Below are 25335 nucleotides of genomic sequence, written 5' to 3' on the forward strand. Positions count from 1 at the left end.
TGCAAAGCGCAAAGCTGAAGTAAGCCCAGGGTATTTCACCGAGATCTCAACTAATTGCAGATTCTGTTGTAGCAAATTCTCCGTTATAAGGACCGCAATTTTCAGCCTTAAATGCCGTCAAGAAATGCCTTTCATGCTTAAAATGTTTATGACTTCTGAACGCGCAGAAATGCCAAATTTCTGTAAACGCACTACATACCTACACACAGGTATACACGTCAGGAAGTACAGTTTCTTCCTTGTGTGTCCAGATCCGGGTGGGGTATTTCTTTCTTCAAATCCGATTAGATTCCACGGGAAGGCTAAGGTTCTTGTCGTCCTACTCGCGGCCAATGTCAGGGAAAAATTCCAGGCTCGTGGAATGGTACCGACTTCAACAACGCCTTATTGTTCGCCTGGGTTTTCTTGCGCCGTAGAAGTTGAAAAAACGGATCAGCCTATTCGCGAAATCATGATTATACAAAATTGTACTATTATTTATAATTTCCTGGTGTAACTCGACTTATCCTTGCGCCGATGCAACCGAGCACCCAGTTCAGTTCGGGTTGTACTTGGCTAGAAACGTGATCCTGCCTTGGTGAGGAGAACCTAAACCGACGATACAGAGCTATCGCACCACTACATTCGCCAGAAAGCAGTCGTCTCACTGCAAACACGCTGTTTCTGCATTCTCACAGCCTCGTGCAGGACTAGCGGTATATCTATGTGTATTACCACTGCTCTCTACTCTGTTGCTTCCACGTGTATAGGGATATCCGTAGGCATACATATACACGTATCTGTCTATCTATCTACCTAGGTATTATGTACGGCTTCGCGTGACTATGCTTATATAGCTCGTACCGTGTACCAGTACAGTTCTGCTATCTGAAACCACTACTTATGGCTAGACACGATCTCCTGTCGTCATTTTGTTTTACCCGGATAACTTTTATGATTCGCCGTGGTAAGGATTTCGATTTGGGTTATCGATATGCCGATGTATGGTAACGACAGAGACTGAAGATCTTCACCTTTAGAGAACAGACAACCCAGCCGAGATATCGGGGATGGAAAACTTTTCCTACTTTTTACTTATTCTTGTAAAATCGATCCTCATACCCGTAACAACGCTAGCTTTATTTTACTGTGCTTGTCGGAACCCGAGTTGAGAGATTACTCGGTACATGCGTCAACTTTGAATACAGATCTACTGACGAATTACAATTGTACCTGTATAATATTATCCTGAACACACTACCGATAAACCAATTTCTTCGCAACTAAAACTAGGTGCATGTCTAATTGATCATATTTATCGGTTGATCCCTGCTGAAATAGCATGGACCTGACTGGATTAAAATATGTAATAAATACTTACTTGTCATGAGATATTTTCATTCTTTAACTTACTACTCAAAAGCGGTACCATCGTCGAGAAAATTTAGTTAGTCGAATGATCATTTGGGTAGGCTTCTGACCGCCTCGTAATTCATGGACACAAAGGCGAACGCTTTATGCGCGTGCTGCCGTGTAAGATGAGTTACAATTTCAAAGTTGAAGGTAAATGCTATGTCAAGAGGTACGGTTACGGTGCATGACATGCAACGAGTCGATGCACCGTAAGAATTGTGCTAGGCACAGAGTGGGGTTGGCATAATTGCTGGAGCTTCATAAGGGCCACAAATAAAAAATACGTCCTTAATTATATTACCTAATAGTTTGGGACAGCAAATTGCCAATTCGCCAATTGCAGGAGTGAAGTTATTCCTTATTCAAAGATAGTTTCAACGCAAGGAGCGTGACTCGTGAATTATGCTTCTATTCTAATCCCACGAAATTGCAACGTTCTTGCAGTAGAAATTACCGCACGTGGTGAATGTCTTGCGCTATACTAGAAGGTTTATTAAACGTGATATTGTTTTTTTTCTCCTCGTATTCTCTTTAGTTCAATATTCGCGTATTTGTATGGTATTTGATAACAGTATAGAAAATATCCACGAATACTGTGAGTTGCCAGTCCAAGTATGAAATCGTTCAGAACACAGATTTGATGTTTTTAATCCTAATTTAACCGTCGATTCAAATATGCCGCAGTAAATGGAGCAGAGTTTGCACGTCTTTCGTGGCCGGGTGTTCATTGCTCGTTACTCTAACAGCTCTTGGGGAATATATGCGGCGATAAAATATTTGTATCATTCGCGTCAGGCAGAGCGTGAGAATGCGCGAATTCTTGACTTGATTTATTGAAATTCCTTTATGGCAGTGCAGCGGACGATGCTGGAAGCAGCTCGTTCGTAAATGCGATTGTATCTTTCTCGAGTACGTAGATGCCTCATACGTAGGCGATATCGATTCGTATTTGACCCGGCCGTGACATCTTGATATGCATTATGATTCCGAAGCTGCGAAGATTTTCAAAGCCGGTGGCAAGGCTATGGAAAAGTTTTCAACGTTTTGCCAAAGTCGTGAAATCCGATATCCCGATGGCCGATCCTCCGCTGATTGGATTCTAAAAGACTTAAACGACGCCTTAATCACTCGAAGCAGGTATTATTCTCGCGAGTGATCCGACATACAACTCTCTCTAATCCGTCACTCGAACCGGATTGAAGTAACGCGCCGTGTTTGGAAAAGGAAGGAGAGAGTCGTGGTTAATCGCGGCAATTTGACCGTTGTCCGGTAGGTAAGGACCACAAGCTCGAGATACGTTTAGCTACGCGAAAAGGTCGGGTGCTCGTCTCCGGCGCCCTTTTGACGAGGGAAGATCACACGAAACGGTGCAGCCCTCACGGAACAAAGGAGGAGGACAAAGGTAGCCGCCGGGAAAAGGGAAGCGAAAACCAAGGCCGAGAGTTCGGGGGGTTCGGGAGAGATGTTGTAACATTTCTCAGTGAGAGAATATGATAGCTGTAATCCGCGATAGGTGCTGTACAATCTCTTTCGATAAATCGGCATCTCGTTTATCAGCCTGTTTCAGAGCGCTCAAACCACAGTTTTAATAAGAAAAGTTTTATTCCCGTAATTATAAAAATCGAAAAACTTATCTCATTTCCATGAGAAACTGGAGCGGTTAATTGAAAGTATCTACGATGGCGTTTAAACAAACCTCTGTTAGTTGGAAGTGATAAATCTTTCCAACAAAAATCCCTCCCTTCAGCGGATACGATCGGTACGCCAAGGATTTAATGGATTAATTAGCAAACCAAGTTCGGCGAGAACTTCGCTCAAGTATAAGCTCGAAGCTGTCAAGTTGCGAGGCATTTTTTCGCATAATTTACCCCAAAGGTCGCGAGGCGGCTGTAGCAATTCTTCGCGAATGCTGATCAATGATTGATTCTCGGTAACGCGTCGTCGGGCGCTAATTCAAGAGACACCGTGTACAATGCGCGAAATTCTCGAGTGCCTCCGGAACTGCGTACGGAAAGCGCTTGCGCCCTGAGCGTCGGGGCGCCGGGCACCCAACACGCCGGTAGTCTAACCCCCGCCTGGTTGTTGAACGTCCCGCAACCCTGCAGCCCCCGAGCCAGCATAAACTCATGGCGTGATCCGCGCGGTTCAGTTGTTCCGGAATTGTCGCGGGGACGAGGTGTCGAAGCACCTCGCGCAACCTGGTCCTCGACCTCGACCCGAGTGTATTTCAGACTTCCGGAAGGCTAGCGCTGCAACGCTCGTCATGTCGTGTGTCTTGTTTGGTGTACCGACTCCGAGGTGTTGTGGTAGATATTAGTGGCCGTGGCCCTCACAGCGTACAGCAGCTGCGGCGGTAGTTTTGTTTACCTTCCGATGTAACGGCACACGAGTACATGCTTGTAACTGCCCGATTATCGCGTCAGCCTCAACGAATTTATCCAACTTTAACGTAGCCGAATTCCATTTGCGTCCAACGATACATCCTCCCTGAGGAAACATGCAGCTCCGAACGCCGAGACACGTCTGAAGCAAAAGGTACGTATCTACTTTACGGTAAACAGTAAACGCACGTGAGGATGCCGGGAGTGATTAGCGGTGAATTTTCGTTTCATCTCTTTTTCTTATCACGCAGCTCGGAGTTCCTCTAATTACGTACACGCGGGAACGCGATATGCGGAACATTCTGCGGCGTCAACGTGCCACTTTCATGCGATTCCCCGTTTGAAAACCTGCAGAGCTTTCTGAACTTTTACTCGAAATCTCTCGCCGCTTCGCGTATTCACGAGCCTTTATCCCCCTCCCATGTTTTCTTATCAAAGGTGGAAAATAGCTGTGCTCGCCAACTTGCTCCGCAGCGCGTATTAGCTCGTGTAATAACTGTACCCGGGGGGCTTTTCCCGCGTTCCGAGCCTTTATAACCCGTGGCTATGACGCATCTAAGAATACACAAAGAGCAACGGTAAAATTTGAATATTATTCGTCTGGACTAAAAATTTTACCTACCTTCCTACTTCGCTGTAGTTCGTACAAAGTTTTATTCTTTGCCGTAATTTTGCCGAAGTCTACTTATCATAGGTCTCTCATGATCTACGATTTCTCAAAAGTAGGCTAATGTATTTGCGCGAGATACGCGAATTGACATTATATAATTACGGACTGCATATTATACTCCTTAACTTATACACCTTTTTTCCCATATTGATCGATGCAACTTCACAATTAAGCCTCGTACGTCTGAATCATGAAAAACGGATAACATTCTATTTACTCACCTTGCATTGGCAAATTTTTTCATTCCACCGGTTGAAAATGACTTCAACTTAGGGAAAAATTAGGTCACAGAGGTCGCCGAAAACAAAGCGAATCAGTATTGCAGAACAGTCGGAGGCAGAGCTTTGCGGGATTTGACTGGGTTCATGCGAAATCCATTGTAGGAATGGGTATCAGGATGGATTGCGGCCCGCATGCGTAACTTGTCTGTGTCAATCGGCAAACGAACCGCTAGACGGATCTGAATCATTAATGAATATCATTGTCTAGTCTGCGGCGTAACGGACGCCTGTCGACAGGTCGAAATTGTTCTGTCTACGACATATACACGAGATATCCGATCACCGTTTCACCTAATCCTCACATTTCACGGGAATCCACTCTGAATTAAGATCCCATTCTTGTATAGAGATGTATATATATGTAGGTACCAGCGCTTTTCCGACGCCCTTTTCGCCGTACGCGTTAAGCATCGTTAACGTCCTCGGATGAAGGGGCAGAGTTACTTTATATTAATCGATTCCAGACCTGCTTGGATACCAGGGGATCATATTCTACTAATCTCAACTTGGGCATTTCTGGGAAGCGATGGTTTTTCATCCATAAAGTCAATCATGTCCACCAACGCCTTCTAATTTATTATTTAAAACAACTTCAATTTTCTATATTATTATCGACTTTTTCTAATGTACAGCTCAATGCGAGCGATATGACGAAGAAGTTGATCCTCAACATTACGCTAGGCAAGCTTCACGAAATATCGAGTCAAGTTGAAATTTCCTCAAACTAAAAGTATACATAGATCGTTTCGATAATTCGACACTATACCCACTACACCCAGACCATGTTCTTTATAAACGTCATTTTTAAATATTTTACGCTTATTGCAGCTATGTACAAATCCGAGGAAAATTTTTCTTCCTTTCTTTCAAATTTTTCTGCACCGTAACTTTGATGTTTTATTGGTTTTACGTTGGAATAGATTTCAAGAGTCGTACAAGGTACCGGCTAATTTTTCTTCTGGATTATTGACCGCTTGCAATTACGACGACTGAGCGAGCGTATTTTTGCAGATTAAGCAGGCGATTCGTTTGATCAGAAAATTAACCGAAGTCAAGATACTTGACGTAAACTTCGATCAAGCCTGTCACTCTAGAAGCTGATTACAATACATTTTCAACTGGGATTCATTACAAGATCTAGATTTGTGTAACCTATATGAAATCGTACAACATGCGAAAAAGGAATCACCGAACACTTGGACAAGATAAGCGAAATAAAATGAAATTGTAACTTTCAAAATTCAAACCGGTAACGAGCTTTATGTATCTCAAGTTATTGTAGCTTTGAATTATTGTCGTAAAATATTTCGCGATCCTTATTTTCTTCAAAAGCGAACCAAGTCCATCCATATCGGTGTTTCGACGCGAAACACAAGATCAGATTTTTTTCTTCAACTTCAGTCATTGTCTCTGCATCTTGTGGACAGTCTTCGTATTCATGAACAGACGGTCCACTATTTTCGGACCGACGAGTGATAAGGATGTGTAGAAAATAGGTTTGTTTGTTGCTTGATCAGCCGTCGGTCGTTATGGATTGAACGCGAAGTCAAATAGTAATGTAAAATATCGGAAAGTTGAGTAGAAGTTCCCTTGGCCTGGTTTATCTAGTTCTAGTTCGTCGAAAAGCAAAGTCCGTAATTTACCTACATGCTACTCCTAAGTGGAAAAAAAAAAAAATAAAACAAAATGAACAAGTTGCCGTAGAGTGTTTTTGTCGCTGTCGACAACGGAGTCTATAAATTTATATTATGTTTTATTTCATTATTCCGTTCTTATATAATTGGGATAAATCTCAGGGAAAGGCGACGGTGTTGCAAAAGGGCTTAATCACTCGTGAAAAAGTTTTTCTAAGCAACCACTCACGAGGCAATGTAGTTAAAAGCCTGAATCGGAAACCTTGTTGGACGAACTCCTTCCGGTTGATCGATTAGAGCATCGAATGAAACACGCTTCTCGTGTACGCGATCAATCTTCTCTCCAAGAGATTGTCATCGGTGAAAATTTCTCTTTATCGTTGAATCCTGATCGAGTTAATGGCTTACGTTGTATAAAACGCCGCGGTATTTATGCGCGAGATAATTTGCAATTTCGAAGGCGGGACGTCGTCGCGACGCGACGCAACGTAGGCACTTTCTTCTCGCCTGCTTTCATCAATCCGGAGTCACTTACACTTTGTTTTTAAGCTAGAGACTATATCAGTCTCGGTTCACCCCTTGACGAAAACGAGCTTAAAGTTAACTTTGCAAAGTTTTCGCCGACCCTGAAGTAGATACAACTTACAGATCTACCAGCTACATCACTCGGTGCATGTTAATATTTTCGATTGAATATGGTTTCTGATTTTCTACATCAACTGATATGTGGTGTCGAAAATTCCAATCAAAAATACGATTGAACGTACGAGTTCGATGAAAAAGAAGAATTTTGCGAGTGGGGCGCGTCGTTAATCCCAGACCGGATTCTACGTATAATACGTAAGTTGAATTTTATTATTCGATGACGTCACCAGCTCTTGTGCTTTCAATCCATTTTTGGTCGTGTACATGCAGATAACGATTTTCCCAGCAGCAGCTGCCATATGAAATTATAGTCAGGATCGTGAATTTTTTATTTTTCATTTTTTATTTTTTCACAGTGTACGTGTGCCCGGGAATAGAATTAGTGCGATACCGGAGTGCGTGCTCTCGCATCCATTATACGTTCGAATTTGGCCACCGAACTAAATCCGGCACTAATATTTAATACCTATGTACCTCTATTTACGGGAAATCCACTCGATTCGACCGACAGCGTAGATTATCCTGCACCCTGCAGAAATACGAGTACCTATCTACCTTTCGGATTACGTTGAATATCCCAATAGTAGGAACAGAAAGTGCAGAGAATAAAATTGAAAACGTTAGGGATAACGATGTTCAAGCCAGAGCCGGAAGTATTTCGATCACGTCACGTACTTTTAGCTGCCACCGATATTTCGCTCGTTGTCTAGAGTTTCACATATACCACTGATTTCGAAACTCGCGAAAAACGAGAGTGAGATTTTTTGGAAAGATTATAAACGTATTCCAATTGAAAAGAAAATTATTAACGCAGAGACATTGATATTTTTCCAATCTTTCAGTCATGAATTTGTAGATCTAGCCAGGAGATTTCATATACCACACTTAAAATCTGGTTGCAAAGTTAGCAAAGTCTTTTGCTGGACTTGAAACATATTTTCTAATTAATGCAGCAACGGAATTTTGTCGTTCATATACGTATACAACTATAGATAAAGCAATTTCAATTTTTATATTTTGTGAAAAACCGTCATGTATGTTGGTAAAAAATATTGGAAAATTTTTATTTATTGAACAAATAAACGGCTAGCCAAAAGGCACGGTCAGCGGAGAGTAAAATAATAATTGTACAGCGTGCAGTGAACGAAGTTCAATTCTTTAATAGGATTCGTGACCCATCACAAACACTGCAGATAGTGCAAAAGTACAAATAACTCGCGTTTTAATTGAACGCCCGCAATTACATGTTTTTCAATACTTTTATTTTTGCCAGTTTCAGTGATATGTACATTTTTGTTTTTCGACACTGCGTGGGGTTGTTTTTTTTTATTGTCACCCCTTTTTCGGACGATTTTATCCCGCGACGGCCACGTATAAAAGCCAATCAAGTGCCGTTGCCGACGAAAACGCGGATGCGTCGTGTATTACGAATGCAAAAATAAAACTGAAATGAAATCGAATTTCACCCCGGAATTGAATTATGTATCGGTGAAGTGTTTCGGGTGATAACGAATGCACCTATGATAAGAATATTATCACCAGCTTCTTCCGCAGAATTTCACGTTCATATAGCAAAGCGTCTGTTTTTCAGTCATAATAATTTTCGAACAATTTTAGTTACAATCTGCACCTACGAAAGCCGCTGTGTACGTTATATTTACTCTTGTAAACTGAGAATCTCTCGGGAGGTTATATGGCAGAGGAATCAGCAGCGTTGTTTTCTTTATCGGAAGAGAGGTACGGAAAGTAAAGGAAGGAAAGAAAGAAAAAAAATAAATAAATAAACAAAGACACCAACTGTTGCCGCGTTTCAAGTAGCTGAAAAAACAATCCGTATCCGAGGCATCGGTTCCATGTTTGTTTTTCATTTCCGATTCTCCATTCTCGCTATTCTTCAAGCTTCTATTCGCCGCGGTTTGTGAGACGGGGCTGCCGTTGATCCTTACTACTTGGCGATTCTCAGGCAGTGACTGCAGCTGTGGGCGAGTCCAGTCACTTTGTTTACCTCGCCGACTGCTAACAACTCGGAAACTTCGATATTACAGAACAATTCAAGTTCTTCGCATTAATGCATGTATACACGTTTACAGTTATAATGTGTATACGTATTCATGACGCGACGCGCGAGGTGTGAACTAATTAATGCTTGAGAAAGTTTAAATTATCTCGACGAGAATAGTTACTTGGAATCTCGAGTTACCTACACGGGATGTATTTCCTCTTCGTTTTCAGTTTTTAATGCATTAATCATAGACTGCAGTCCGGCGAATAATAATTCGAATTATTACATTGAAACTTAAAATCATTTCTGTGCAAATTCTACCCGATCGGGTATAAGCAGTACAAAAATATACGTATGCAAGGCATGTTTAAATATCAACTCATTATACGCGAGCGGATTTTTCTCGCATACCATCCTCGCCTTCACTATCGTATGGTAAAAAAATTATTACGATACAATTTACAGGCAGGTATAATGTATTATAGCTGCATCGATCTGTACATTTGTATACATATACATATCTATATACGTTAAGCTTTAATCCGGGTGAACGCTGTAACATGATGTATATATGTTATATATTTCACGTAGAATCTTGTACGTATCGCCGGGCCGTTCCTGCTGCAAGCGCTGATCTATTCTACACGGATTTTATAGGTTGCTTTCCGTTGAAATTGGCTGACTTATGAACAGAATTTGCATAACGCGAATCTTCGCGATATTCTAAAGACGGCGCATATATACTACACACATACACATCGGGCTCCTCGAAAGGTGAGAGGCGATGTTTTGTTTACGAGCACCGAGCAACACGACCCGTGATTGCTGCTGAGTCGGTCGTTATTTATTTAAATTACATGCAGAAAAGCACGCCGCAGGGTCAAGTCCCGGGATTCTTTTATTCTGTTCGCTAAACGCCGAGGAACGTCCCGCTCTTAACAAACGTCGCAAATGCATGCTAAAACGTTGTGTTTATATTCGCAATTTTATATACTTCTAAGGGGGTGAAAATCCCAATTCAGGCATGATGAAAAAAAAGTCAAACTCGAACAGGCAACGTCGTGCTCAATAAGGGGTTTCCAGTTCTACCGATGTCTGAATAGGCACTTGGAAATTCTCGATTCAGCTTCCAGGAACGCGTAATATGTATATAATGAATACCCAACCGATCCTCAAACGATCGTTAAGCTTGTAACAGATCCCTTTGTTACTATAAAATAAATACTTAGGAACTTATCTTTCTTTCTTTATTTGTCGTAGTCCAGTGTCGAGTCGGCCCCGGGTTCCTTTATACTTGATACTTCCCTTACAGGGTTCGTCGCTTTTATGGTAAACGTAAAATATGCTCGTTCGAAGGGATACACGACGATATACATGAAATCAGACAATGTTGCGTTACCAAACTTATACGTGTTATTCCTGGACCGGCGGGTGACCGACTGACTCTTACCACGGCTCTCTACTAAGCCGTCACATTGCCCCTCTTTGATTTTGATACAGATAACTTATTTAATAATTATCCAAATTCAAAATCATTATTGACATAGTTCTAAAATTAATTCATTCACCCATCTTTCATTTATAATCATCCATTCCTTACAACTATTTTGTTTTTTTTTTTTTTTTTTTTTACATAATTTTGGGCACTTGATACCCCCGTCGATACATTAATCTTCACAAAATTGTTGCTGTCAATATTTCATACCATTCGTCACACCTTATTCTAGTCATGCATTTTTGTTATTCAAAAGATCGCTTTATGGTAGATGGAATTACAGTATTTAAAATTTCAAATTTTATCATGGCTTTTGTTATCATTATGATTATTCATTAGTGGGTAGATTGATGGTATTTTTTTAAACTACAACGGTTATATGTTCCTATGATTTTGTTATTTTGCTTTACATCTATCAATCTATAAGCATTTTCATTTATAACCCGCTCTATTTGGTAGGGACCTTGATAGAGTTCAAAGAATTTATGAGTCACTTTATCAATTGCGGAAGATGGATAAGGAACTTTTAATAAAACCCGGTCTCCTAAACTCAACTTCACGGTTGAAATTCCTCTCTGATTGCGCTTGCGTCGCTCAAAATTCTTTCGGATTTGGTTTTTTGCTAAAGCTATTTTCGTTTCCATGGTTGTATCTACTGTGGTTGGGAATTTAACTAAGTCTTGAATTTCATCATGAGGTTTCTTGTTAAATTGCAGTTCGTATGGTGTGAAAGATGTCGAATGATGTGTTGTAATATTCAATAACCTTTCAATTGTCTTGACGTGTCTTGCCCATGCTGTGTGTTGACTAGAGCAAAATGTTCTAAATAATCTTCCTATTTCCCTCATAACACGTTCAGTTGGGTTCGATTGAGGATGACGAATTGAAGAAAACTTTACTTGAATTCCCTCTTTTTCTAAATTAACTTTCCATTTATTAGCTGTAAATTGTGTTCCATGATCGGACAGAATCGCTTTAGGTTTTCCAATATTGATGATATAATGATCTAAGATTTTATTTAAACTAGCTTGCGTTGTAGCTTTCTTCAATGGATACAACTTGACATACTTTGAAAATGCGTCAATGGCAACTAATAAGTACTGTACGCCTCCTATAGATCGTGGCAACGGTCCATAAAAATCTATTGTCACTAAGTCATTTGGTTTTTCTGCATAAACTAATTTATACTCTCCTTGCATACTATATGATATTGGTTTAACACGCTGACATACATCACATTCCCTAACATATTTCTTTATGCACCTCCTCATCTTTGGCCAATTAAAAAAAGTTCGAATATATTGTGTAGTTTTGTACGTTCCCGCATGGCCTAACTTCTCATGAGTCGTACTGGTTATGACTAATTCCAATTTTTCTGGTACTTCGATAGTCCACCGATTACTTGTTCTGTTTAGGGAAAATAGTATGTCATGAAATAATTTGAACTGGGCGTTGTCTCCTTTACTTCTTATCAATTCAATTATTAACTTTAATCTGCCATCTTGATATTGCAGTTGTCCTAATTGTTTCATTTCTTTCTTATATGTCCCATCCACTGCTATAGCTGCGATAACATACTCACTGGTAATATTCTCTGGGTCAATGCCAATTTGATTACTTAAACATGACACCAGTAATTCATTTGATTTTACGTTATTTTGTTGGTCCTCATGATTTCTACTGAAAAAGTCAGCTACTAAATTATCTATTCCCTTGCAATGTTTTATGTCAAACGCGTATTGCTGTAATAATAAACTCCATCTCATTAGACGTGAGTTCAGAAAAGGTGTAGTTTGTAGAAATGTTAGTGCTTGATGGTCAGTTATAATTTGAAAATGACTTCCATACAGATAAATTCGGAATTTGGTCACCGCATATACTATTGCCAACAGTTCTTTTTCTGTAGTACAATAGTTTAGTTCCGCTTTCGATAAACAACGACTCACCAGTGATATAATGTACTGATGCCCTTTTTCATCTATTTGGTATAATATTCCACTGATACCTGCATCGCTCGCATCTGTTTGTACTCTAAACGTCTCATTTTTCTTGTGATGTTTTAATGTCACGCAATTTACAAAGTTTTCCTTTAAATTTTTGAACGCTATTTGATGTCTTTCCTGCCATTTCCATGCACTATCTTTTTCAAGTAGTTCTCTAAATGGTTGAACATAATTTGAGTGTTTTCGGCTGAACTGTCTATAAAAATTACAAATACCCAAAAATCGCTGCAAGGTTGTACGATTTGTTGGTGGTGGAAAATTACATATGGCTGATATTTTTTCAGGATTTGGTTTCACCCCCGCTGATGAAAGAATAAAACCAAGAAAAGGTACTGACTCCTTGCAAAAAAGTGATTTGCTTAATCTGAGTTTAAAATTATATTGATTCAGACGATCAAATACTAGATCCAAATGGTGTATATGATGTTCAAAGGTAGACGAAGCTATCAGTAAGTCGTCAACATAACAAGTTAAAAATTCCTCAAAATCATTACCCATTGTCATATTCAGCGCTCTAATGAAACCACTGCCGGCTGTCTTTAACCCAAATGGTACTCTTCGAAATTGATACAGGTTGCTATTGTGTAAAAAGGCTGTGAACTGTCTTGAAGACTTTTCTAGTGGTATCTGCCAATATCCTTGCGTTAAATCGGTCGTGGTCATATAATTTACACCATCGAATTTTCGTAGTAATTCTTCTATAGGTGGGGGCATTTCATTATCGGATTCTATAACTTGGTTAAGGTAACGTGCATCTAAACATATCCTTATTTGGCCATTTCGTTTTGTTACTACTCTTACCGGATTGCAATAAGGACTCACTGATCTCTCTATTATTCCTGCTTCGAGCATTTTCTTGATCTCTATGTCTACAGCATCTCTCAACTTCAGTGGTATTGGATACGATCTTCTAACATATGTTTTATTCCTAATAAGTTTAATTTTATGTTCATATACGGTGGTACAACTGGCCGTATCAGAAAACAAATTTTGATGTTTTATCAGCAAAGTAAACAGTAATCTCTTCTCTTCATCGTTTAATCTCGTAAGGCTAGCCACGATCGTCTGTGCTTCCTTGAAAAAATTGTGATCGCTATCTTGTTCTAGCTTTCTCACCGCGCTTCTCACATTTTTTGTTAGATTTTCATCTACTTTCTGGCATGCCAATGTCATATTTTGTACATTGTCAAACGATTTTTTAAAAACAATTGGATCATAATGGATTTCTACATAACTGCATTTATCTTCAACATTCATCAATTTTAAATCATCATCAATTTCATTCTTATTCAACGTTACATCATCACATAATGCTTCTTGTGCACTCTTTATTAACATATCAATATTGTCTTTCACATTATTGTCAATTATTACTTCCTGATCATCAATTTTATCTTTTTCTACACCTATGTTCATATCTGGCTTTGAATCCATTTCACTTCGATTACATTGTATTATCCTTATATACATATCGTCATCCACGGTAACAGATCGCAATTTTTCCACAGAATCACATTCGTACGAAACTTTCGACGAATCGACTAATACTTTATTAATACTAATAGACTGCTTGTTGTAATCTATCATTACTTTATTGTACATGAGCCAATCATTACCGAAAATTACATCATTAATCAAATTAGGGATAACCAAAAATGCAGTACGAATTACTTGATCCCCAATAACGACGTCGATTAAAATTTGCCGTTTTACAGGCGTAGTTCTTCTTCCAATCGCGCATAAGATTTTTACATTGCTTACTGGTAGCTCATTTAACCTGTGTGAACTCCTTAGTTGCAGGTACAATTTTTCTGAAATACCCGTTACCTGACTGCCTGTATCAATCAATACTGAAGTTCTATGATCAAGAATGGAGGCTAAAAGATGCGGACTATAATGGTTCGATTTTGTTGGATTTATTCTTTCATCTTCCGGTCCCTTTAGTACATCCCAAGAGAGGTCCTCAGTATAATCATAAAATTGGCAACCCGATGTTGGACCTTTTTTCATCGCGTTGCTAGCTAGTTTAAATTTGGCTGGTTATTGCGACATGCATTAGACCCTTGATTTATAGTACTATGGTTTGGGGGTGGTTGTCTGAAATCTGGTATCCTAAAATTTGTTTGGCGACGCCTGTATCCTGATTCTCCACAACTGGTACCTTGATTGTGATTTTGTAAACTCATGTTTCTAACGTTGCTCGTTTGGCTATTTTGATTGAACATTCTACGTTTTTCCTTCTCACGTTCTTCATGCCCTAAATCCAAATGACTTAGTGCTTGTATAACTCTTTTTGTATCTGAAAAATCAACCGCAGCAAGCGCATCTCTGACACGCCAAGGCATTTGTTGTATTATTGTGTAATTAATTTCAAATTGTTCTAATTTTGGGATAAAATATCTCGCTTGCTTTGATTGTTCCATAAAATACGTTATCAAATTATCATCCTGATTCTTGTACCGACGCAAACTCCATTTGCTTTTCAACTTTACTTGTATTGGTATAGAATAAAATTCAGCTAAAAATGCCTGTTTAAAATCTGTGTAATTTCTTACTAAATGTGAATTGACTTCCATCCATATTTTTGCTCTCGACTCCAATGCACTTTTTACAACGATCAATTTATGCGCTTCAGACACATTTTTTAACTCAAAATAACTTTCCATATTTTCGATAAATTCAACTGGATTTGATTGTTCCTCATTGGAAAAAGATTCTAATTTAATATCAATTTTTACTTGTTGAAAACTACTCATCAATCCTTGCACCAACAAATTACCATTATCTATCGCAGGTAAATTTCTTAATTGTTCTATTTCTCTAGTTTGTTGTTCACTGATTGACCTCAACTGTCTAACTTCAGTACTTAGCTCTTTCTCTTTGTTTTGATTACTTCTGAGCTCTTCAATCTGCCTTTGTAAATCCGCCATGTTTTGAAGTTGTGCCCTCAACTCCTGTAATTCCTTCTCCATGGTCGCTGATCTCTTTTGTCTCTTATTTTTCTCCTTTTCTGTACTATTTGTTATGGATAGCCTCTTAGGTATCACTCCTGACCTCAACCTGGTAATTGGTGTGTTTTGATTTAGTGACATATAATAATACAATTTACATAAAACAATTAATATTCCACAATTATATCAAGGTTCTTCTAAATAGAAAGCCTAAGTTTTCTATCACGTCTATTGTTCGGGCGCCATTTGTAACAGATCCCTTTGTTACTATAAAATAAATACTTAGGAACTTATCTTTCTTTCTTTATTTGTCGTAGTCCAGTGTCGAGTCGGCCCCGGGTTCCTTTATACTTGATACTTCCCTTACAGGGTTCGTCGCTTTTATGGTAAACGTAAAATATGCTCGTTCGAAGGGATACACGACGATATACATGAAATCAGACAATGTTGCGTTACCAAACTTATACGTGTTATTCCTGGACCGGCGGGTGACCGACTGACTCTTACCACGGCTCTCTACTAAGCCGTCACAAGCTGATTTGTCGCCATTTCAACTCGACCGCGAGTCAACGACGTCCAATAATTTTTCGTCTAATTCGAACCATGCAATAAATAAATTTCGTATAATCATTAAACGTAGATATAGGTAGGTGCACACGTTGATCCTGCAATTGCGAGCGCGTGAGACTTTCGAAGTATAGAAGCCGCCTCACAACGTCAGATCCGAAGCGAGGTCCACGATTACGTGTCGCGTAACCATGGGACGATCAGCGCGCGAGTGCATGTATAGGGGGCAGCTTCGGGTATGGTGGTTATGGGGTATAAATGAAATCTGCTTAAATAGCTAGTTAAGCTGGAAGCGAAATCGACTGTTATATAAGCACCACTGGTAACTAATGCAAGCAATAACGTCGGTTTAAGCATAACCTAATGACTGTAACTATAACTGGGATTAGCCGTTAACTTGGCAGTAAACGTTTCCCCAGGGTCTCCTCGTTGACTGTACCCTTTTCCCCCTGCCCCGCCACCACCCCCCCAGCCACCCGTTATACTCGTATCGAGCACCATGTGCACACCCAAGTGTACGTGTAGTAAGGTATCCGTCCGGTATAGATGGCACGGTCGTTTGTGTGGGTGTCGCATACTCGTCTCACACTTACGTAACATGCATGTTATTACACCTAGTTATATAATCCCTATACCTACGTAATAGGTATGGATTGTACGTATCTTATATGCATATGTAATATGTATGCATATGTATGGGTATTGTCTAACATTCAGTGCAATGAGCAGGTGTAAGTACGCAATAATTCCAAGGAGGAAGATTTCAAATTGCTCGCTAAATGTAGCGGTGATGATATTTTAGAAATTATTTTCTGTTTGACGGTACTCGGTTATCATCTCTCCGGCACTCTTGTCGACTTTTCGAATCTGACTGGACTTCTCGGTTTAAATCATGGAACTCATAGTTTACCACCCGAAGAAAAAACACCCCACGAGAATTTATATTTCCCGCCGCGAGAGAATTTACGTTTTCGACTCGACACACATCAATTTTTCACCACTTCTTTGGAACTTACGCAAAAAGTTTTTTAGTCCAGGTGATTGTTAATTAAAAAACGAAGAAAATGCGACCCTATAGGCTTACGATAAATGCCTCACAAGAAACCGTCGAACGTCTATCCGCGTCTACCGAATCACGTTGCATCATTTGCAACGAATACATCGAAGAGAAGAAACGGACGTATTATTCGACATGTCATTCAAGGGAAGTGCGCAATATGACGTGTATATTCAAATTTAAATCGTGATAAAAAGAAATCGTGGAAAAAGATAAACTACGGCTACATACGAAATGAAGCACGTCGAATCCAAATCCCGCACAGCAGGATCTTTTTCCATTAAACGAGCACTCTTCTCTATCTATCGTACAAGGATATTCGCATATTACAACGACAAGAGATACGTTACGCAAGCTAAGACTATGAGGTATACGTATCGTCGGTTATCGTAATACCTTCGCGTTGTAAAAAGATCGGAAAATGCATCGTATAATACATTTATACACCTATATATAAATATCCGTGCAAACGGCAGTAGAAAGTATCAATCTACTCTTCCGCACGTGTCTCGAGCGTTGCTGCAGTTCACCGTAACAAGTTTCCGCTGTTGCGTTTATTCTACAACCGAAGTATACGTATACTTATGACTTCAGGCATGTGTATACAATTTATGCACCTACTACGATTCCACGGTTAAGTAATTTTCCGCGTTTCATCTGCGAGGAGAATTATTTTTCTTTTCTTATCTGCTGCACCGACGCGTCGAGGGCGACTCTCTCGCATTAATCCAACCCGATCTTCGTACTGCCGTTGCTGCATGGTCCTGACGAAGGAATTGTACTTATAATTAGCAAACTAATTAGGTACGCCGACGCCGCCGCCGCAGGGAATTGGCATAACCCACTTCCAAGGACAGTCACCACTAGACTACTGATCCCGCGGCAACGTCGTCGTCAGTCCCGAGGATCGGCGCATCTCCTTCGCCGCCCCCGAATCCTCTCCGCCGCCATCGCCCACTCGACAGTAATATAGCCACGTTCATAGGTTATATATTATGCATGTAGGTGAGGCGACGCGCTTCGTATTCATATCTCGACGTCAGGCTATATGACGTCATAAACTAGGTAATCCACTCCCATCTCCCTTCCCATCATCCCAACCTTCGGTTCCCTTTCACTATTCCTGACCCTACTTTTGTCTAGATACGTTTTCTCTGCCGAGTTGCGTAATTGTGTTTTATTCGTCTCATTCAACATCTATAGTTTCGTCCTCCAATTAATACAATGCAAAGTCGATTTGTCTGTATAGTCCCTGTAGCGTTCTGAACAATAGAAAAGGAAATATGTCGCAACATGTATCTAAATGTTATTCAAGCTGTATATATATAACTGTAGATATTTTTTGAAGTTATACTTCTTTAGGCGCGTTATGAAAAACTGATGAGAGTGAAATTTCAAGATGCGCGCGCATCACTGTAACACAAAATTAACAGGATGAAGTTGCCCACTCAACCGAATTCGAGAGTGAAATTTCAAGATGCGCGCGCATCACTGTAACACAAAATTAACAGGATGAAGTTGCCCACTCAACCGAATTCATTAAGTCTCGAAAAAAGCTAACGTTGGTACGCTTGTCGCCTCTGATCACTGTTTTCATATTTATTTATAATATTTATCCACATGGTTTTAGTTTTTACAGTCACAACACGTGTTTTATTTTCATACAAGTGCGAATTATATATGTGGCAATAAAATATATTCAGTAGTGATTTAAATTGAATATTTGGATTAATATTATTTACTATTTGTGAATATTAGTGATAAAATTGTGCTAAAATACTTTTTCAAGTGCTCCAATATAATTGAGGTTAGTTATCCGTATGTATTATTTATTGATATAAATTAAAATATCATTATTTAATGTAATTAATACTAAATATTATTAAATTATCAATGTTGAATATTTATTATTCAATGATGCCAAAGAAGTATAACTTCTCACGCGCGTACATAAGTACACGCACCCATTTTTTTTTGTTAGTCGGACGAAACCTTATTGCAGCTATTATAAGCCATTTTTCCTATATTCAACGCACATTAATATGTGCACATCGTGTGACGTTCTTCGTATGATCTATCCTGCCTTGTGTGTGCAATAAGATTGTTCATTTTATATAAATTCACATTCAAGTGGAGGATTTTTATCGACAGGCCAACGTGCTGAAATACGGAGCGTTTGCAGTCTCTCTCATACATGTACATAAATTGCTCCGGTTCTTAGACAAGAATAGCTTGAACCGAATGCCAGTACTACAGGCGCTATAGTCATTCGGGGTAATGTTCTTTCATTAGCGAAAAAAAGAGAGTGAAAAAATTACGCTACCTACAATAAATGAGTAACTGAAATATCGTGAGGCTGAAATCACGCGTGGTAGAAACACATATTGAAAAAAGCTGCCCTCATCACGTTCGCGTACTCCTTCATTTTAATGGAGCAATTTATCACTAATAAATACTCGTACGCTTCTGAATAAAGTGCTCGTGTCCTCGGAGCCTCGTCAACTTGTAGGGCATTCACACGTATATAATGTAAGTGCGTGTGTGTGCGTATGCACGAATTCAAATTGAAAGGGTTCATATCTCGGCTCTGTGAGGAGGAATGGCAGAAATTTGCATTGACCGCAACAGCTGGTGCCGTTTAACCTAGCTCGTATATGTAGCTCGTTCCTTTTTATCAGTCAAAAAAAGCCCCGTATCAAAAGGCAGGCCCTTGTGTAAGTCGACACATTGAAAACATCGCCGCAACACTTCGCCCGACCGATTAAGCTCCATAAAATCGCATACTGTCCGACCCGCAATATTCCGCAAACGTTGCATGGTGCTAAATCAAGGCCGTGACGAAATCTCACCCCGTAGATTTACTTCTATTTCTTACTTACGTATGAGTCAAACTAAAATTCATTTAATTACGTCCAATATTATATATGTCGCGTTTCATTGACATTGCCAATATCTTTGTGAAAAATTAGTGACCAGGAGGTAGATTGAAGAATGAAGAAGGTTTAGTCGAAATCCGGTCAGGTATATAAATATGTTTAATTGTTGAGCAAACGAACATGTTCGCGTTTGCGACGTCACTTCCGTCCAAAATGCCGAACTAACAACACCTAAGCAGGCACAGGTCGTCAAATTTTCCTGATGATGGTCGGCGGGGCCCGGCCGAAACGTCGCAAACGCGAACATGTTCGTTTGCCCAACAATTAAACATATTTATATACCTGACCGGATTTCGACTAAAACTTCTTCATTCTTCGTTACCAATATCCTAATGCATGTACAGGATCACTCCTGACATGATACACCTTAAATTTATGTTCTTTATTCTCACATTGTGTAATTCATTTTGGTTATTTCTCCTGAAAACAAAGTAAAAAGAAAAGAATATATGAACGAATGAACGGAGTTGAAACAGTAAAAGAAAATACGCGCAGTCAGTCGCATAATGCTTCGTCGGTAGCAGGTAAACGCGGAGCGAAAATGATTATAGGACTTTTATTTCTACCCCTCGTACCGTCTGCCGGAAGGAGTTCTAGACGTAAAACGCGCGACACGATAATCGGTTCATTTTGTCTCGTGAGGGTTTTGAGCTGTTCAATCGTATAAACGGTAGCAAAAGTTCGCCCGAGGATAAAGTTGTGAAAAAACGTTTCATCTCCAATTATTACAGACTTCACCAATGCTACATCGCTTCGATACTTTGAATGGCTACAGCGATCAGTTTTATTCTCCTTGCGTGACAGCCGCTACGAATCTCGATCTTTATGCTTTCTCTACACCTTCTACCGCCTGCAGGTACAAGTGCGGACGGAGCTGCGAGCTGACTGAAGAAAACTGGCAAAGGTGCATAAAATCGCGTTCCGTTCGCGTCTACACCTGCTATACGCACTCTTTTGCGTCAAGACGCGGAAACCTTTTCTCTTCTCCTCGCGAAGAGGCAGAGGGTGTAGAAGCCCCTCGAACGAGCGAGACCGAGTGAAAACGCTTTGGCAGGTCGTACATCATCAAGTGAAGGCTGCTTTCGGTGCGCACACAGGTGTGCAGCCGTCTCCTTCTACCGCGAGTGTCTTTTCCTCGCACGCTGCAGCTGCGCCGCGGCGCCCGTCGCCGTTGTACAGTAGTATAGGTAGGTAAGCTACGTGGGTATGCCGTCGAAAGAGAAGTGCTGATTCTGCCGATAGGACGAGAGGAGGGTAGGTCCAGGTTGTCCTTTGCGTCTCGACGCCCGATTTACATCCCCCTTTGCCGTAACCGCCCACCTCACCCCCCAGCCTCCCCCGTAGGGCGTTGATCCACACTTCACTCACCCACGCAGACGGCGGAATACACAGGGTGAAATCTTGGTGCAACGGGGACATCGAGCAAACGGTTTACCGTCTAAGCGCCGACCCCTGCACGACTCGGCACGGCACAAAGCCCGGGGTTCAAGCTCTGCGGAGAGATTATTAGCAACGGTGGTGGTGAAATTTTTGAGCCGCGGTAACGATGACGCAGCCACTTAGTTACAGGTAACGGCTGGGTTTAATCTCCGACGACGGGATGCGGCTCATTAGACGCGATTAGTCTGCCTGCCACCCCCCCCCCCCCCCCTCCCTCTCTTCCTCCCTTCTCAATATACCTCTCACTCTCTTCCCGGCGTCCACACTTACGTGCCATCAGGATTCAAGTGCCTTCCTCTGCCACACTCTGGCGTACGGCGTCGGCAACTTTTTCACAATGAATGACGCTTTTGATAAATGTACAAACCACTCTCTCATCCCCTTCTGGGATCGGCAGAGATTTTTGCCAATTTTTATGAGCTCCGGTCGTAGACTGTACGCTTTACCAATACAGACTACAGCGATTTCGAGATTATCACTCTTTCATTATGCACGTTCTGCACCCCGGCCGTAACTCGGAGGCATTGTACATAGGTACGTACGTACGTACATACATACAAAGCTCTGTTACATAACTCGTCTACAATACAGCAACTTGATGTATATATATATATACATATATATATATATATAGTACGCGAAGATTGCACGGAGAATCTGCGCACCCCGTGAGCTTTCAGAGCGCGGGCTAAATCTCTCAGGGCAGAAAATATTCCAAAAGATGGAGAGTAAAAAGATGAAAAACGTCTTGTCGAATTTGCTGAGAAGATAACACGATCCAGTCTCACGGAGGACGAGGGTACATTTTAACGATTTTTCTGGGGGAATTAATGATTACTCGGCCCCACGGCCACGGCGTATTTCAGCCTCCTGCAGAGGCGCGAGAAACGCAAACTGCCTCGAGGCACGTCAGCTGCAGTTTGTGGTCATACAAACTTTGTAAACCGAACTCCGAGCTGTTTCGTAATTTATGCTGAAATATTTCTGTTCATAGAAAAAGTGAACGTGTAAGATATTCCTAAAAGTTATTGAACTATCGAGGGACCATCCATCCGTTGAAGTGAGTTTTACTTGAAAAATAAAAACAAGTAAATCAACTTACATTTGTTTTATCGACACTATTTTTATCGAAACTTCAACCTCCGATTTGAAGGGTTACGCTGTTATTGACGAGTTTGGAATACGTGGCGTTTCTCGGAATCTAAATCAACAAAGTTTTACCAGTCCTTCAAGATATCGGGTGACAATCGAAAGGGTCGGAAATATACTGTGTGAAAATGGTACCTTTTATTGCACGCCCAACGTCGGAAGAGATATTCTGCACAAACTGTTATAGTGTGCCGTAAACATTTGTGTACAACGAAAACATTGGATGGCGGAAAGTTTATGGTGAAAATGAGTCGGGGTACTTCCGTGAACAACTCGTAGTCGTCGGTAAATTAGTCAAAGTGGCTATGAGGAAGTAGCAAATGCTGGGCGAAGACAAAGGGGTTAAAGGTCGAGTCGACAGACTCACTATCTCCGCGTGTAACTTACGACAGTTTATACTCTCAGCAAATTTGCGCGAACCGACTTTTCTGCGAAAAGTCTACGCACGAAGCGGCACTTTTTCTACGGGGAAACTCGAGCTCGGGAACGCTTCATCATTCATATCCGGGATCGAGCTTTTGGCGTTTCCGATTTCAACCCGCGACGTTAGCTTCGTCACTAGATTCAGGGGACGCTGTTTGAGTTTCGAGCTTGGCGAAGGCTGCTCACGGCTTCGCGCGCTGGGCGAGTATGCGAAATTCCCGTCGCTTGTTCCTTGTCGTTCACCGTTTGTCGCCTGTCGCTCTCCCTCCCCCGTACGTACGTGGCGAACTCGAGAGTGCATCTGCCAGACATATTTGCTGTCGTTGGAGCGTGTCGCGAGGGGCTCCCTCCGAAAAGATATGTGGAACGAAATTTTTTCCTAGATAAACCGTGCGCTGGTAGCTTATACCATTTGCTGAACTACCCATGGCAGATAGCATTGACGGGAGCTCGTGACTTACAGTATTTTGACGGATAACGATTGTGTGCAAATCACTGTTACGTTACCATTAACGAACCGATTGTCGTAAAAGGAGCACAAATAAGCAGCAAGTACATTACAACATATGATACCACATTTTGACTGAGATTATTGCGGAGTATAACGACACAAATTAGGAGCATGTGAGTGCGAGACGTGAGATCGTACATACACTGTTGAAATTGCATAACTTACTGCGTCATTGTTGTTAATTTGTGCCTTATTACTGCCAATCATCTTATTATCACAAAACTAACTACATTTGTGGAGGTAAAATTAGCTAATTTGCACGCAATTCGTGATGTCTTGCTTGCCAATTGCATACAATTCATTACTCAGATTTCAGTCACTCCGATCATTCCGAATATATCGGATGATTGAACCCCTCAGGAACAAAACTTGGCTTCGTCAAATGTGGGCTTGAAATTATTGATCTCTAAAGTTAAAAACGCAGCTGTTTAATGTGAGGTACGTTTGGATATTGGCGGAATCTTGAATCTTTCATGAATTTTTTTTCTTCCTAGCATCATTTTCACGCACAATCCACCCCAAGATTCAAATGATATTGTTAAGGATTGAACCACCTCAGCACGAGGATTCGGTTCGTTCGCGATACCGAATGAGAAATTGAGATTGTCAGTGAATTAATTTGATTTGTGATTAATGGAATATTTGGTAGAAGATTAAAACACCCGCTTTACACAATGACTTCTCAATTGTTCACCTCAAATACGGATTCCGAGATCTTCTTTATTCTTCCTCCCACCCTTCCTTCTTGAGTTATCGTTATTTACTTATTTGGCTAATTTCCGCTATGATTTATTCGAATGAAAACCAGACGGGTCATAATCGCATTCAGTTTGTTTCATCGTATCTCTTTCCTTACGCTTTTATCGACTAAACGTATGATGGAAGCGTTGGCAACGCCTTCGACGTCGATGACGTTGATAGTCGAACTGTGAATTTATCGTTTCCGGTATAGAACAAAATCTTGGCTACGTCTGGTAAACCAGTCGTGGCTAATTCAAAGGTCAGAAACAAGCAAACAGATGCGGCCGGTAGTCCCGTGGTTACAATCTTTCCCGACTATCAGAGAGTCTCCATTATCTCGTGAAAGACGGCCAGTTAACGACCGCTAATGAAATTTTCGTAGTGATATTACGAGGAAAGTTTGGCCAACTATAATAGAAAAGATTTCGCCGCGGCGTTTTTCCTCTCCTTCCCCCGCTGAAAGCTGTATTTGAAACAGTTGAGTCACTGACAAAATTGGCTCTAATGTAAAATAAAACGAACGCATACAATGCCAAGGGAACGTAATTTCGATATCCCACTTTACTCGTTCACCTCCGGCACATTGATGGCTGATTCTTTTCGCCGGGTATTTTACTCGTTATTTTTATCGGTGGGAATACTTTTACTGTAAATTCAACCTTGTGCTTTAACTCGACGTTTCGGTTTCGTCGTCGGACAAGTTTCCTGGGCCAGGTTGACCCGAGGCTAATTGAAAGGCTTTATCGGAATTTCGGATGGCCAGGAGACAATCCCCGCAAAAATCTTCGTTAATCCTGGAACAGAGGATGCCCGTGGCGTCGTCGGGGGTCAGAGATCCCGCAGCACCGGAGGACACGTTCTGACCTGGAATCGCGGTGACCAATCTTTTATTAAATCTCACCCCGCGGTAGCCCTTGCCACTGGCAACAAGCTCGTCGGCTCGTTGATCTTTCCTTTTCCACCCTTGCTTCGGCCCACCCCATTAAACCGATTTCTGGCTCCCGAGGGCTGGTTTCCACTTCCTTTATTGATGAACGCTTAACGGTGCGCTCACACG

At 40.9% G+C, this 25335-nt stretch overlaps 1 protein-coding gene across 1 annotated transcript in view; it reads left to right on the forward strand.

Annotated features, from left to right (window-relative positions):
• Positions 1–3492: 3492 nt before the first annotated feature.
• Positions 3493–25335, forward strand: part of LOC124302607 (uncharacterized) — a 122745-nt gene continuing 100902 nt past the window's right edge. The window contains exon 1 of the mRNA XM_046758937.1: positions 3493–3927. The gene's annotated coding sequence lies outside the window, so the exon portion shown is untranslated. The remainder of the gene's footprint in view (positions 3928–25335) is intronic.

The sequence above is a fragment of the Neodiprion virginianus genome, chromosome 4 (assembly GCF_021901495.1).
Source record: "Neodiprion virginianus isolate iyNeoVirg1 chromosome 4, iyNeoVirg1.1, whole genome shotgun sequence".
NCBI classification, from domain to species: Eukaryota; Metazoa; Arthropoda; class Insecta; order Hymenoptera; family Diprionidae; genus Neodiprion; species Neodiprion virginianus.